Source organism: Mytilus galloprovincialis, chromosome 4, assembly GCF_965363235.1.
Source record: "Mytilus galloprovincialis chromosome 4, xbMytGall1.hap1.1, whole genome shotgun sequence".
Lineage (NCBI taxonomy): Eukaryota > Metazoa > Mollusca > Bivalvia > Mytilida > Mytilidae > Mytilus > Mytilus galloprovincialis.
In genome coordinates, this window is record NC_134841.1 from 2,007,566 (window position 1) to 2,022,888 (window position 15,323).

A 15,323-nucleotide genomic window follows, 5' to 3' on the forward strand; every position below is an offset into this window, starting at 1 on the left:
TTTGACTGTCCCTCTGGTATCTTTCGCCCCTCTTTTATGTAGACGAAAAGCGCGTCTGGCATATTAAAGTTTGGTATTTTTGTGAAACATTTTTTTATACAGTTGAATGTTTTTATCTCTTGTGTTATTCCACTAATATATATGTGTAGATGGAACCTCTTCCTTTTATTATATCTGTCAAGTATGATCACTTCGAAGAAAATTTGAAACGTTGATGGTCTCCATGTAGCGTATTTCCCATTTTCACTCGATTTGAAATGACACAAGTCAGTGGAGCATTAAACAATTCTATAAGTAGGTGCTGCATCAAACGAATGAATAACAACTGTCGTAGTATTCACTTTGTACAGGCATTTCCTTATGTAATAAATGGTGGATTTTATAGCTAGCTAAACCTCTCACTTGTATGACAGTCGCATCCAATTCCATTATATTGAAAACGATATGTGAACAAAACAAACAGACCATGTCCTCTGTATGAAATTGTCAAATCCTTCTTGACATTCAATATCAAAGAGACTAAATAGTCTTTAACACACACATACTTTTTCAAACTTTTTCTAACAAGTTAACATAAATTCATTAAAAAACAAAATTGCAATTTGGCTCCAGATGTTGCCGATGAAGGCATTTTAATACAAAATTGCAAAAAAATATTCGGCTCTAGATTTTTCTGAATAGGAAAAGGAATATTCGTGGGATGGCATCTGTTTGACTTAATAGTTATCATTAAACTGAAACGTCATCGTATTTTCATGTATACGACTCCCGATTTTACACAAACTTATTACTGGCTTAGTCATATGACATGGAACAAAATCTATTCTTCTTAGTAAATGAATTCATGAATTCTGTTTTAGGTTAATATGGCATATTTATGGTATTTTAACTAATATGTGGGGAATTTGTCAATACCTGCGGGTAAAAAAATGCGTTCTGTCGTTACTTATTTCATTTTAAAAAAAATCATGTACAAATCCTGTTTCTTTAATGGTTATATGGATATATTTTTTTCCTTTTTACAACATTTGAGTACATATCCAGTCTCTTCTTGTGTTAAATTTTTATGTCCGTGTTACAACATTTGTCAATGAGTACATATCTGTCCTCTTCTGTGATAAAATTGGCAAACGGGTTCTAACCTTGTCGACAAAGTCCGGGTCAATGTCACAATATACAATGGTTTCCAAATGTTCTGTAGTAGCTAAAACGTCTCCCCAAGGACTGACCACTGTACTGTGTCCCCAAGCAACGTATGAAGCTGTTTCATCGCGAGACCCCGACACCAACGCTACATAAACTTCGTTGTCAACAGCCCGGGCTCTCAGCAAAGGCTCCATATGTGAAGGGCCAGTGGTCATATTAAATGCCCCAGGATATACAAGAAATTTACACCCCATTTCACCGTAAATGTGTGCTAATTCTGGGAATCGCAGATCATAACAGACTCCGATGCCGATTTTGCAATATGGAGTATCGAATGTAGTAAAGTCACATCCGGGACTTAGCGTATCAGCTTCTCTAAAACGAATTTTCCCAGGAACATCAATGTCAACCAGATGAATTTTCCTATGTTTAGTAAGAAGTTTTCCTGATGGACTAAAGACTGGACATGTATTATATACCTTTCCATTATCAATTTCTGGTATAGAACCCCCAATGATGTAGACATTGTTATCCTTGGCTGTCTGTGCTAACAGATCTGTAGTCTGTCCTGGGATACAATCGGCATATTTTGGGAAACATGACGTATCGTAAGGAGAGTTAAAACATTCCGGCAATATGATTAGTTGTGCTCCATTTGTAGCAGCCTTATTAATAAGCTTGACCGCATGCGCAAGGTTATCTGATTTAACTGCCGTTACCGCCATCTGAATAAGTGCCACCTTAAAAGTCATGTCTGTTCTTTAGGCTTTATGTACTGTTGAGGTTGAAAATGTTCATTAATATTCTGAAAAAGAATATGACGTTCATAAGAAGTTGCTGAATCGATTATTAACATTCATTTGTGTAGTAACATGTCATGCATACATATTAGACGATATATAATACTAAGCATTGTATCAAACCGAAAAGGTGAATGATTTAAGAAAACATTACTGCTCACACGGTTACAAGGACTCCTTTTTCCTCATTCAAGTCAACTAATCATAGCTTGAGGACTTAATTTTATAAGCTTGGTGGATCTACAAATCATACCTTGAGGACTTAGTGCTATAAGCTTGGTGGATCGACTAATCATAGCTTGAGGACATAATTCTATAAGCTTGGTGGATCGACTAGTCATAGCTTGAGGACTTAATTCTATAAGCTTGGTGGATCGACTAGTCATAGCTTGAGGACTTAATTCTATAAGCTTGGCGGATCGACTAGTCATAGCTTGAGGACTTAATTCTATAAGCTTGGTGGATCGACTAGTCATAGCTTGAGGACTTAATTCTATAAGCTTAGTGGATCGATAAGTCATAGCTTGAGAACTTAATTCTATAAGCTTGGTGGATCGAATAAGTAAAAAGCATCATTTGTCTGATTGGGTTACAGATCGAATTCTGAACATCTCGAATTTTAGGCGAAGAAGCTAAAACGAAACGTTCGAATCGGTTTAGATAAATTTTGACGAAATACTTGTGAATAGTTATACTAGTACATTTCAACAAAAAGAATTAGATTTTAAATGTGTTTAACCTGAAAGAAGAATAGTTATCTTGTTATTTAATTAACTGAACATCGCAATATAAAAAGCAGTAATCCAAGGCTGTCATTCGGTATATAGGAGAAAAATGATCGTGAAAGAATAAGTAACGGTGGCCAAGTATTGCGACAGAATCGTGAAAGATCCGGTATGGGATCGTGAAAGAAATTTTATTGAGGAGACACATGCAAGGTCAACAGAGAATCTAATTTGTTGAATATAAGGGGGAAAATCACATAAGAAGTGTTTGTCAAAATTGTTCAACATTATGATCAGTACCTGAGATATCCGAGTTTAAAAGATCTCCGTTTTGACAAAACTACAAAAGGCAGATTGCTCTTCAACAATTCAATGACAAGGAAAATGTAAACGAACATGATATTTTTTTTTCATTTTATGAATGACTGAATTACTATTCTCTGAATAATGTCGTTCTATATCTAAGTCTCAAATGGCTCTCAAAATTATTTTCTAGTAGCTTAATAAAAAAGTGGGGCAAAATTGGAATATTTATGATCGTGAAAGGTAGGATACCACTATTTTGTGATCGTGAAAAGGATCGTGAAAGATCCGGTGTCGCTTATTTATCATTTCACAAATCATTGAAAGTGTTAAAACTGTTTTGTAATTAGATGAAAATTTATTATGTAATTGGTACAGCAAAAGACTAAACTTCTCTGAACTCTTCGGTTCACTTTCGTTGGAGAATAAAACTGTTAGGTTATGATGGTTCAATGCCATTTGGCCTAGTTTATCAAAAGACCACGCCGACTATTCCGTGTTGCCCTATGGCAATTACCGTCCGTCTGTCCGTCCGTCAAGATGTAAAATGTCATTATTTTTAGTTAAAAGACTCAAAACATTTTGAGTATGTCTTTTTGGGCTAGGATTTCAATGGAAAATGATAATTGATTCCGACGATTTAAAATTGCGACATGTGAAAATTGGGTGGGGGGGAGGTAAAAACTTAATTTCTACTTAGAACTAACAAAGCATGATTTACTGCTTTATGTGCTAGGATTTGAACAACAACTTATATTGAGGTATAATATGAAATTCCAGATTGATGAAGTTTTCAATAAATAATACCGCGAAAATAATTTTGAAATGGCGAAAACCCAATGCCCTCTATGCTACATGTGAAGAAAACACACAGGAGATATTAATTTCATTATAATGCACTGCCCCTTTAAACGAATGAAAGTACTGCATTTTTTTCATATTGCACAGTATAAAGGAATTTAAATCATTTTAACAGTCATATTTCTTTTATCTGAATTTTGTTCGCCTTCTGTTGATATAACGGATATTTCCATAGATTTTGCAGTTGAGTTGTATTAAATTACTTTCACGATCCGGTCGCAATACTTGACCACCGTTACTTAATATTTTACGATTATTTTTCTCGATATACCGAATGAGGTATATGGTCAAAGGTCAAGGTCAACCTTAAAATTTGACCTTGTAGCATTTTCAAGGTTAATAGTAGATTTAGATAGTGTTTTCTGCAAGCCATTTAAAATTAGCTTTTGACAAAACTCAGTAAAGATCCATCTAAATTCCATTGAATGGATAATTTAAATAGCACTTACAAGATTATATATCTGCTCTATATTATCAAGAATCCTCTAATTATACTGCAGAAATTTACCCACGGAAACTTACTTTTAATAGCTATAACATTGACAACAATGATAGTCCTTTTGTAGATTGTGATATTTCAGTTTCACACGGGAAAACAATGTACAACAAAAATGACGGTTTTTCGTTCCCTATTAATACTTTTCCTTTTTTGACGGTTATGTTCCTTTGGTTCTTTTTTCCAACTCGTTCGCCATGTTCATGTCTGTAGTGACGTTTTAGGTTTACATTAACTTTATCTATGTATAACTGGTTAATTTCTGTTTTGCGGTTATTAAATCCGATCCTATGTCATAAAGATGTATAACTATTTTATCTATTCCGTGTAAAAATTTTGCTGACATTTTAAATAGGCGCTTAAATCAATGGCTTAATGAAAATTTTTCGTGATGACCAGAACAGATTTCGAAAAGGTAGAAACTGTGCGGATCATATGCAAATATGTACTTGATAATATTGTTAAAAGCAGAAAGTTTTCAAAAGAGGATACATTTGAATGTTTTGTTGAAACAAAGAAAGTATTTGATATTGTTAATAGAAACTGATTACTTTTCATATTATAAAATATGTGAATTAGCGGTTACTTTTTAATATACAATAATGTCAATTATGTTATTCTTTTTTTCCTGTAGCACTTGGTGTAAAACAATGCTGTGTTTTATCACCGACTTTATTTTCTATCTATGTAAATGATTTAGTCTCAGATAGTAAAGAAGCTAATTGTCATATTCAAATAGATGACATAATTTGTATGTATTTACAAACCTTTATGACTTTTTAGTAAAATCCGTTTTGACTTATGTTACTGGGGCCTGTTTATCGAAGTTGTCCTAGAATTTGTCCTAAGACCTCTCGTAGGAATAAATTAGGATCACGTTTGGACCTACTTATGACATGTCCCAGCATGCACACCGAAGCTTTCTTGTGACTATCTTAGCTGGAATGTCCTTACCGCTGTCCTAAGTGTTAGCTTACCGAAAAATAGGAATTTAAATGTTTTAAATGTTTAAGAATGCATTGAATTTCACCAGAAGTAAATGATTACAAGATTTAAGATTAAAAATATTATTAGTATTATCATAAAGAAAATAAATAATGTTTGTCTAAATAATGGTACATTCAAACTTTATGAAACAAAAAATGTAACAACGTTTTATATATATTTACTCTGAAAAAAAGTTCAGAAAAAAGTAAAAACGCAAAAATACTGAACTCCGAGGAAAATTCATAAAGGAAAGTCCAAAATCAAAAGTCCAAACACATCAAACGAATGGATAACAACTGTCAAGGGGGGTCCATTACCCAAGCTCATGTGATCCGTAATGAAATATATATTTGAAAAAAATTGTTTGTAAACAGCAGAACATGTAACAGTGAAAACTAATAAAAGACAATCGGAAACAATCATTATATAGATTTGAGTGAGTTTTAATAATTCGAAGAGTCACGGTTTTATACTTTTCAGAGTTCAAAGGCAAATATCGTGCATCTTCCTTAAATGAAGGAATACACAAATTATTTCATTACGGATCACATGAGCTTGGGTAGTAGCAGGCTTTCCCTACTACTTTGGGTAATGGACCCTCTTTTTCTGAACTTTTTTTCAAAGTAAATATTATTTAATGTTTTAACCTATTTACATTTATTTTATGTGTTTTATACATATAGTTTTTATTTTCCACGTGGAAAATATGAATAGAGGGGTATCATCTATATACTACCGTCTTTTGTAATATATTTTTGATAAGAGCAAGAACACATTAAAAAGTGAAAATAGAAAAATATCTATAAAAAGAGGGATCCATATATAGGTGGCAATCGTATTTATTTACAAATTAACCATCATAAAATATATCTTAACGTTAAGACCATCCTAAGACCATCCTAAGACACCTATTTAGGTGTCGTAAAGTTAAGACGATTCCTACGACTTTTCATAAGTTACGACATGTTTGATAAACGCACTTAATAGGACAAAGATACGTCCTCAGATGATTTTAGGACATGTCATAGTCCTAAGAGCACTTCGTTAAACAGGCCCCTGATGTATAGGGAATTATAATACATAATTGTATAAATAGTCAAAATAATGCTTGTGATCATTTTGAGGCCTTTTATAGCTGACTATGGGTTATGCTCATTGTTGAAGGCCGTACGGTGACCTATAATTGTTAACGTCTATGTCATTTGGTCTCTAGTGGAGAGTTGTCTCATTGGCAATCATAAGACATCTTTCCTCGGCTTAAGCAAAAGGATCAACAATTTAGCTGCCAGATGTGATATGCATGGGTTTTGTTTTCATGTGATGTCGTTATTGGAATACAGAGTGTTAAAGTTAAATGTAGAAGATGTTATTTATGAATTTCTATACAAAATGTTGAAAAATAATCTTGGTATCAGCGGGAGCGTCTAAACATCACCTAGCCCCTGTAACTGCACTAAGCCCATGATGAGAAAGAATTATGATTAAAATAAAGACACCATCGAATAGAGTTTTTTTTATCAAGAGAATATATCCTAAAATTGTATTTAGTGCGTATAGTAGTTTTGGCGTAATTTGATTTTTTCTGTCGTTAAAGTTTCGGTTCGAGGGCACGTGCCAGAATTAGCAGGTAATAAAATCTCTGATCCATGAAGTAATAAAGAAACATGGTAATACCTAATAAAATAATAAAATTATGTACTTTATGTAATTGTTTACCTGTAAAATGCTGTAAGATCATAGTTTATACCATATTATTATGTAAATAATCCAAGCATTAACAAATTTACTGGTCTGATGTCATTATGTTACGCACTAGTGCAAAAGAAATTTTGAATGTTCGTGAAGAAAATTATGAAATACTAGTTTAGACCGATTGAAGATCGATTCAAAGCGTTCACATTGGCTTTTGTCTGTTCTGTCTCGCTAAACATTATCTTATGCAAGTAGTTATGTATATTGTCCTCTTGTATACCTGTATGTATAAAAAAGAAGATGTGGTATGATTGCCAATGAGACAACTCTCCACAAGAGACCAAATGACACACAAATTAACAGCTATAGGTTACCATACGCCCTTCAACAATGATCAAAGCCATACCGCATAGTCAACTATAAAAGGTCCCGAAATCACAAATGTAAAACAATTCAAACGAGAAAACTAACGGCCTAATTAGTGTACAAAAAAATGAACCAATAAGTAACACAGCAATAAACGACAACCACTGAATTACAGGCTCCTGACTTGGGACAGCCACATACATACAGAATGTGGCGGGGTTAAACATGTTAGCGGGATACCAACCCTCCCCTAACCTGGGACAGTGGTGTAACAGTACAACATAAGACCGAACTATAAAAATCAGTTGAAAAAGGCTTAACTCATCAGATGGATACAAATAGAAATACATATAACAAAAATGTATAGTGGACGTGAACTGTTACTTGTACATCCCAACAACAAAAAGACACTAAGTAAAGATCTGAGAGTACTCGCAGTTACTGACAGCTAGTTCAAAACCAATAACAACTAATAAAAAAATCATGCACCTAAGACTTAATTATCAATCAGTACACATCCAACAGCCAATGGATTTAGTGTAAAGACGTCATAAACAGGTCAGAGAAAACATGACCTTGTGCAATGCCAAGATACAGGAGTCGACAGATTGTAGGTCAATGAAAGTGCATATGTATATAACAATAATATCTAGTTTGCTTTTAATTTATTGATAACCAAATCAATATTAATACCAGTAAAAACAATATTCAAAGATCTAATGACAATGTTGAATTGGTAACCTTTTAGAATAAGTTTATTTAAAGGATCGATAAGTTTACCAGGATCGTTTCTAAATTTCCGGGCACGGCAAACACCATCTCTGTAAAAATGAGAATGTTCTATCCCGTTTGAAATAAGTTTTCTTCTGGTACAACCGAACTTTAAAACCAAATCGTTATATCTATGGAAGAATTTAGTAAAAGTTTTAAGTAATTTTTGGTAACGAAATCCCTGACTTAATAATTTACCAGTAATACATAGATTACGTTCGTTAAAATCTAAAATGTCACAACAGACACGGGCATAGCGAACGAGTTGTAAAATATAAACACCGTAATTTTCCTTTTTTGGATGGTGATGTTCCTTTGGTACCATCTTACGGTAAGATGGTGCCAAGTTCCTTATGTCGTAAATTTTAGTGGGTAGTTTCCCGTGTAAAACTGAAATATGTAAATCTAGAAAAAGACAATTATTAGCGTTTATATTTGATTTATTTAAAGTAAGTTCCTTTGGGTAAATTTGGCAGTATATTTAGAAAATTCTTGATTATTTAACGAAAAAATATCATCAAGATAACGGTAAGTGTTGTTGAATTTATCACTTAAATGCAATTTAGACGGGTCTTAACTGAGTTTTGTCATAAACTGTGATTCATATCAGTACAAAAACAAGTCTATATATTAGACCGTTGGTTTTCCCGTTTGAATGGTTTAACACTTGTTATATTTGGGGCCTTTTATAGCTTGCTGTTCGGTGTGAACCAAGGCTCCGCGTTGAAGATCGTACTTTGACCTATAATGGTTTACATTTAAAAAACAAAATTTTGACTTAGATTGAGAGTTGTCTCATTGGCACTCATATCACATCTTCTTATATCTACTATATGTGTCTATATACCTTTATTTCTCAACAAACCAAATTATATTGGTATACAGATACACACAATAAATATTACTCAATGTATATGTATATATATATACACACATACAAAAGTTAAACGAAAGCAAGAGAGGCAAATATCATAAATTACAGTATACATATTAAACTAAATGATATCAAGTACATAAGGTTATGAATAAAATCTTGAAATCGTTGAAATCTTGACAATTGTTCAATTGTTTTTTTAATTGTGCAAAGATGTTTAATTAAACTGACATTCAACATAAAATCAAATTAATTAAAAAGTAAAATAAAATTACTGTCTTGCTATTTTTTTTTTTAAATATTTACCTTAATATTTAAAACTTTCTTTAAACATACTACGTAATAAATGATTAATTAAATTACCTCTTGCAAAATTTTCAGCGGTCTTTCATACTTTTTGATGATATCGGGTTCCATTAAACCACAAGGACCCCACATTTTATACTCTTATATTTAAAATTTGTGTTTATTCGGGCAAAAATTGGATAAATGTATGGGGGAAAATAAATATCAAGAAATATACTTCAATATACTCGGCTAATTTCCATTGATTTACTGTAATTTTCGCAATTCTATCATTTCATATAGCGCATACAAACACTTTTTCAAAAACTAATTTTCTAACAAAGCATCAAAGAAAAGACTTACAGCCTTATGATCATCCCTAATGAGTTTAAATAGTTAAATATGAATCCCTCATGATTGATTGGGTCACTAAAGGTGACCTGACAGTGACATTACACAAACAAGAGCGTGTACCACGTTAAAAATTAAACAAAATCTTTTACATCTTCTAACCAAATGCTGAAAAATAATTTCTTTAATAATAAAATTAATCTTAATTTATGTTCTTAATGCACATTTAACCGGTGCTTTGCATTTCATTTGCGCCAAAAATAATCTTTCATTTGCGCCACAGACCATATTTCATTTGCGCCAAAACAAGTAAATATAGGGGAATTAGTTTAGAGTGATCACTTTTATGGATTCTCTCATAATTTAAAGTTATAATTAACTAGCGGAGTTCCGTGTAAAATTGTTTTCAAAAATCTAATTTGTTAATAACATTTTTATGTAATAAATTTATTTAATTCGGTCCTTACCTAATTTGATCATCAGCGTGGCTAAAAGAATTATTGCCAGAGGTATTGTGAGGTGACATTAAGATCAGTGTAGGTTAGTAATTCGGAACTTTCCATTTAAAAACTAGGCCGGTTATTTGGAACTTTCCATTCAAAAACTATCAGGTGTAACATACACCATGTTATACCGGGAAAAACATGTTACCCCGTCACGTCCACGTGTTTTTGTTATATGTATTTCTATTTGTATCCATCTGATGAGTTAAGCCTTTTTCAACTGATTTTTATAGTTCATTCTTATGTTGTACTGTTACACCACTGTCCCAGGTTAGGGGAGGGTTGGTATCCCGCTAACATGTTTAACCCTGCCACATTCTATATGTATGTGCCTGTCCCAAGTCAGGAGCCTGTAATTCAGTGGTTGTCGTTTGTTGCTGTGTTACATATTTGTTTTTTCGTTCCTTTTATTTGTACATTAATTAGGCTGTTAGTTTTCTCGTTTGAATTGTTTTACATTTGTGATTTCGGGACCTTTAATAGTTGACTATGCGGTATGGGATTTTCTCATTGTTGAAGGCCTTATGGTGAACTATAGCTGTTAATTTCTGTTTCATTTGGTCTCTTGTGGAGAGTTGTCTCATTGACAATCATACCACATCTTCTTTTTATGCCCCACCTACGATAGTAGAGGGGCATTATGTTTTCTGGTCTGTGGCTCCATTCGTTCGTCTGTGGTTCCGTTCGTCCGTCTGTGCGTCCGTTCGTTCAGGTTAAAGTTTTTGGTCAAGGTAGTTTTTGATGAAGCTGAAGTCCAATCAACTTGAAACTTAGTACACTTGTTGCTTATGATATGATCTTTCTAATTTTAATGCCAAATTAGACTTTTGACTTCAATTTCACGGTCCACTGAACATAGAAAATGAAAGTGGAAGTTTCAGGTTAAAGTTTTTGGTCAAGGTAGTTTTTGATGAAATTGAAGTCCAATCAACTTGAAACTTAGTACATATGTTCCCTATAGTATAATCTTTCTAATTTTAATGCCAAATTAGATTATTACCCAATTTCACGGTCCATGGAACATGCAAAAGGATAGTGCGAGTGGGGCATCCGTGTTCTTTGGACACATTCTTGTTTATATATACAACCTAGAAGTTATTTTTTTCACTTACGAATTTGTACATGTACAAAAAATGTTGTCTTTTTATATGCGTATTAGAAAAAGCTGTTTAGGCTAGTATCCGTTTACTTAAAGTTAGCTTAAACACCAGGTGCAGAAAAGTATAAGAAAATCATACTGGGAATACACAGAAAGCATCATATTACCGCCACAAGATGAAACAAATGTTGGCACTATGAAAAAATTTTGGACCTACATTAAACATAAAAAAAACTGATTACAGTGGTATTACTGAAATTAAACAAGATGGCAAACTCTTAACTGATCCACTACAAAAAGCTGGGTCTCTTAACGCACAATTCCAGTCTGTATTCACACCAGCATCTAATATCTCCCATACAGAATTTGTCAAACAGTGTAACATGCCACAGAATATTCTTTTTCCACCCATATCAAAATTAATCATAAAAACAGAAGGTATACAAAAACTTTTACATAACTTAAATCCTAACAAAGCAGCAGGACCAGTTGAAATTAAACCAAGATTTTTAAAAGACCTTTCACATGAAATTGCACCAATACCTACCATTATCTTTGAGAAGTCAGTTAAAACAGGTGTTGTTCCAGATGACTGGAAAACTGTCCATGTCTCTCCTGTATACAAAAAGGGCAAAAATATAACCCTGAAAACTACCACCCTATATCTCTCACATGTATTTGTTTCAAACTTTTAGAACACATAGAAGTTAAACACATCATGAAACATGCAGATAATCACAACATTTTATATCCCCTACAGCATGGATTTCGCAGAGGTCGATCCTGCGAAACACAACTACTTGAATTTATAGGTGATGTCTCACTTAACATAGAAAACGGTAAACAAACAGATATTTTGGTCATGGATTTTTCTAAAGCAATCGATAAAGTTTCACATTCTTTTCTAGCTAATAAGCTTCACCATTACGGGATACAGGGGGAACTAAATTACCGGATAAAAAAAAAGAGCGTGTGCCACGTTAAACATAAAAAAAAATCTTTGTATCTTCTAACCACCCTTAAAAATAATTTATTTAATAATAAAATTAATCTTTATTTATGTTCTTAATGCACATTTAACCGGTGATTTGCATTTAATTTGCGCCACAGACCATATTTCATTTGCATTTAATTTGCGCCACAGACCATATTTCATTTGCGCCAAAACTTGAAACAAGTAAATATAGGGAAATCAGTTTAGAGTGATCACTTTTATGGATTATCTCATAATTTCAAGTCATAATTAACTAGCTGGAGTTCCGTGTAAAATTGTTTTCAAAAATCTAATTTGTTAATAACTTTTTCATGTAATAAATTTATTTAATTCGGTCCTTACCTAATTTGATCATCAGCTGGCTAAAAGAATTATTGTCAGAGGTATTGTGAGGTGACGTAAAGATCAGTGTACACGGCGGCCAGTAATTTGGAACTTTCCATTTAAAAACTATCAGATGTAAATTATACATCATGTTATACGGGAAAAAACATGTTACAATCTAGAAGTTATTTTTTTCACTTACTAATTTGTACATGTACAAAAAATATTGTCTTTTAATATGCGTATTAGCCGTTAAGGCTAGCATCCGTTTACTTAATGTTAGGTTCTTATGAAATCGTGTATATATAAATATTGTAATGGATGGTGACACTTCAATAAAATAAATTATTATATCTATAATGGTACGGTTTACTATCTGGTAAATAGGGTTTATTTGCTCTAATCTGGTTGCAATGTCAGTAAACACCTGCCCAAACAGTTGTTAAGTCACTAATTATGCCACCTGAATCAGCATATATGGTATTGAATTGACAACCAATTAATTTAGTTTTAATAAAAATTAAAGCTATTTACCATATGAGTGTTTATCCTCTCTTTTAATCTTCTATTGTGTTCCTTGGCCATAGAACATAGACCAACGAGTAAAAAAGTTTCTAATATTTATTACAGGGATGTTTAATGACCTTGGCTACCGACGAGATAATCCTTTATATAGTGGTCAGTGCGTTAATCCTATAGTAGTCAGACTAAATGTGAAATGTGACGGGATTGCTTCAGTTGAATAGTAGATACTTAGCCAGCTGCTGCAGTGAGAAATTTGACAAAATTAAACTTGAACATTTTTCTGACATTTTATAAAAGAATTTCGTTAAATCAATGCAATGTTTTACTTAGGGGTATGTTAATATTTTAATTTCTTTATAGTGAAAGGTTTAAGTCAAGTTTGTCAGATTAAGCTAATCTCATTTCATATTTCAATTTGTTTTTAAATTAGCGACATTAACTTCAAACTTATCTAGTAATGTTTTATAATAAAACATTGAATTGTTATGAATTGTATCTATTTAATTCGATTGATTCGTCTGTATGTCCTATTATATTGTTTATTATTTCCGCTATAAAATCTTTTCTTTTTTAATCTTATCTATTGTTTTTCACTTGTTCCGTTGATTGATAGCGTTTGATTGTGTCAGTGTTTTTGGACTTCCCCTTTTTGAATTTGCCTTGTAGTTCTGTATTAGTATTTTTCTTATACTTTTTTTTTTAGCTCAGTCGGTTCAAATTATAAATAACAGACGATTATGGAAGTGCAAGTTCTTTTAGATCTTGAAGTCAAGATGCAAAGCATAACTTCCACTAAAATAACCCACAGAAAGATAAAAGATTGATCTTTTACAGCAAAAGCATTACTTTGAATATCTGTTGCATTTTGGGAAAAATACTAAAAATAGGCAATACTCTTGCAAAGTGAAGTCGCGTACACCTTTTCACGTTCAGGCGTGTTTGGGTTTACTGTTTTGTCCTGAAAACGTATAAAACAAAACTTATATCATCTCGCTTAAGATTTCATTATTTTCATTTATTAAGGCTGCATGCATGTTGAAACAATAATATAATGAACATTAAAAATTTACAGTTACGAAATGGAATATATAGGTTAAATGAGAAGGTGCGTCTGAATATTATAAATGAATATTATAAAACGTTTCGTGGTTCAGTAACGATAAATGTTTAAACTTTGAGTTCTATTCTCCTGGAATTGTTTTTTTGTATTTTCGTTCATCAATTTTTTAAATAACATTTAGACATATTTATTTATTCATGAAATTTACAAAAAAAAAAGACGAAAGCTCACGAACACCCCTTTTAATGTTTTCCAAAAGACCTTGACGACAAAATTTCGCTGTTGGACCCTAAAAATGCACATCAAACTTTAATTGGTCACTTAATTATGAAAAAAAAAAATTTAAACTATCGAAAATGCCCCCTAACAACCAACAACCATTATTTTTTTAAGTTGCCATAAGGCCTAAAAGTACAGTAAACTGTACGTTATAGCTAGTAGAAAAATTTGTCTTTTAAATTAACTTTCATAGAAGGATCTTAATGATGAAAGATGAATAAGTGTGTCTGTTTTCAAGAGAGTTCATGGAAGGATATTAATGATGCAAGGTGAATAAGTGTGTCTGTTTTCAAGAGAGTTCATGGAAGGATCTTAATGATGCAAGGTGAATAAGTGTGTCTGTTTTCAAGAGAGTTCATGGAAGGATCTTAATGATGCAAGGTGAATAAGTGTGTCTGTTTTCAAAAGAGTTCATGGAAGGATCTTAATGATGCAAGGTGAATAAGTGTGTCTGTTTTCAAGAGAGTTAAAATGACATCCCTACAATAAATGAAAACACTGTTGGTAAAATGTGAATATAATTTTGACAAGATAGACTTCTGCTGACTTGATCATCATATAAGTCAATTCTGACCAAATCGTGCGCATATACAATGTCAAGAGTTTATACTATTAAAATCATTAATATAATCATCAGAGGGGTTGGGGGCTAAACAAAATGCTAAACAAAATTGTCCCGCCGCTAAGTACCCATGGTCTCTATAGGTGCAATTGATTTTGGATCTTGAAGATTCATGTCCATAAAATCTAGTAAAAAGTCAACGTAAAGTTGCAAGGCAAGACAAATTTAACAATTTCTCGTACCTTTCTGTTCCAGACACCTGTATTAAAAATGGGTAATCATCGTCAAAGAAAAATTCGGGTTCACCTTTACATGCAGGT

General features: G+C 32.6%; 1 pseudogene; it reads right to left on the reverse strand.

Moving 5' to 3' along the window:
- Positions 1-971: 971 nt before the first annotated feature.
- On the reverse strand, positions 972-15,323 carry LOC143071105 (omega-amidase NIT2 pseudogene; annotated as a pseudogene).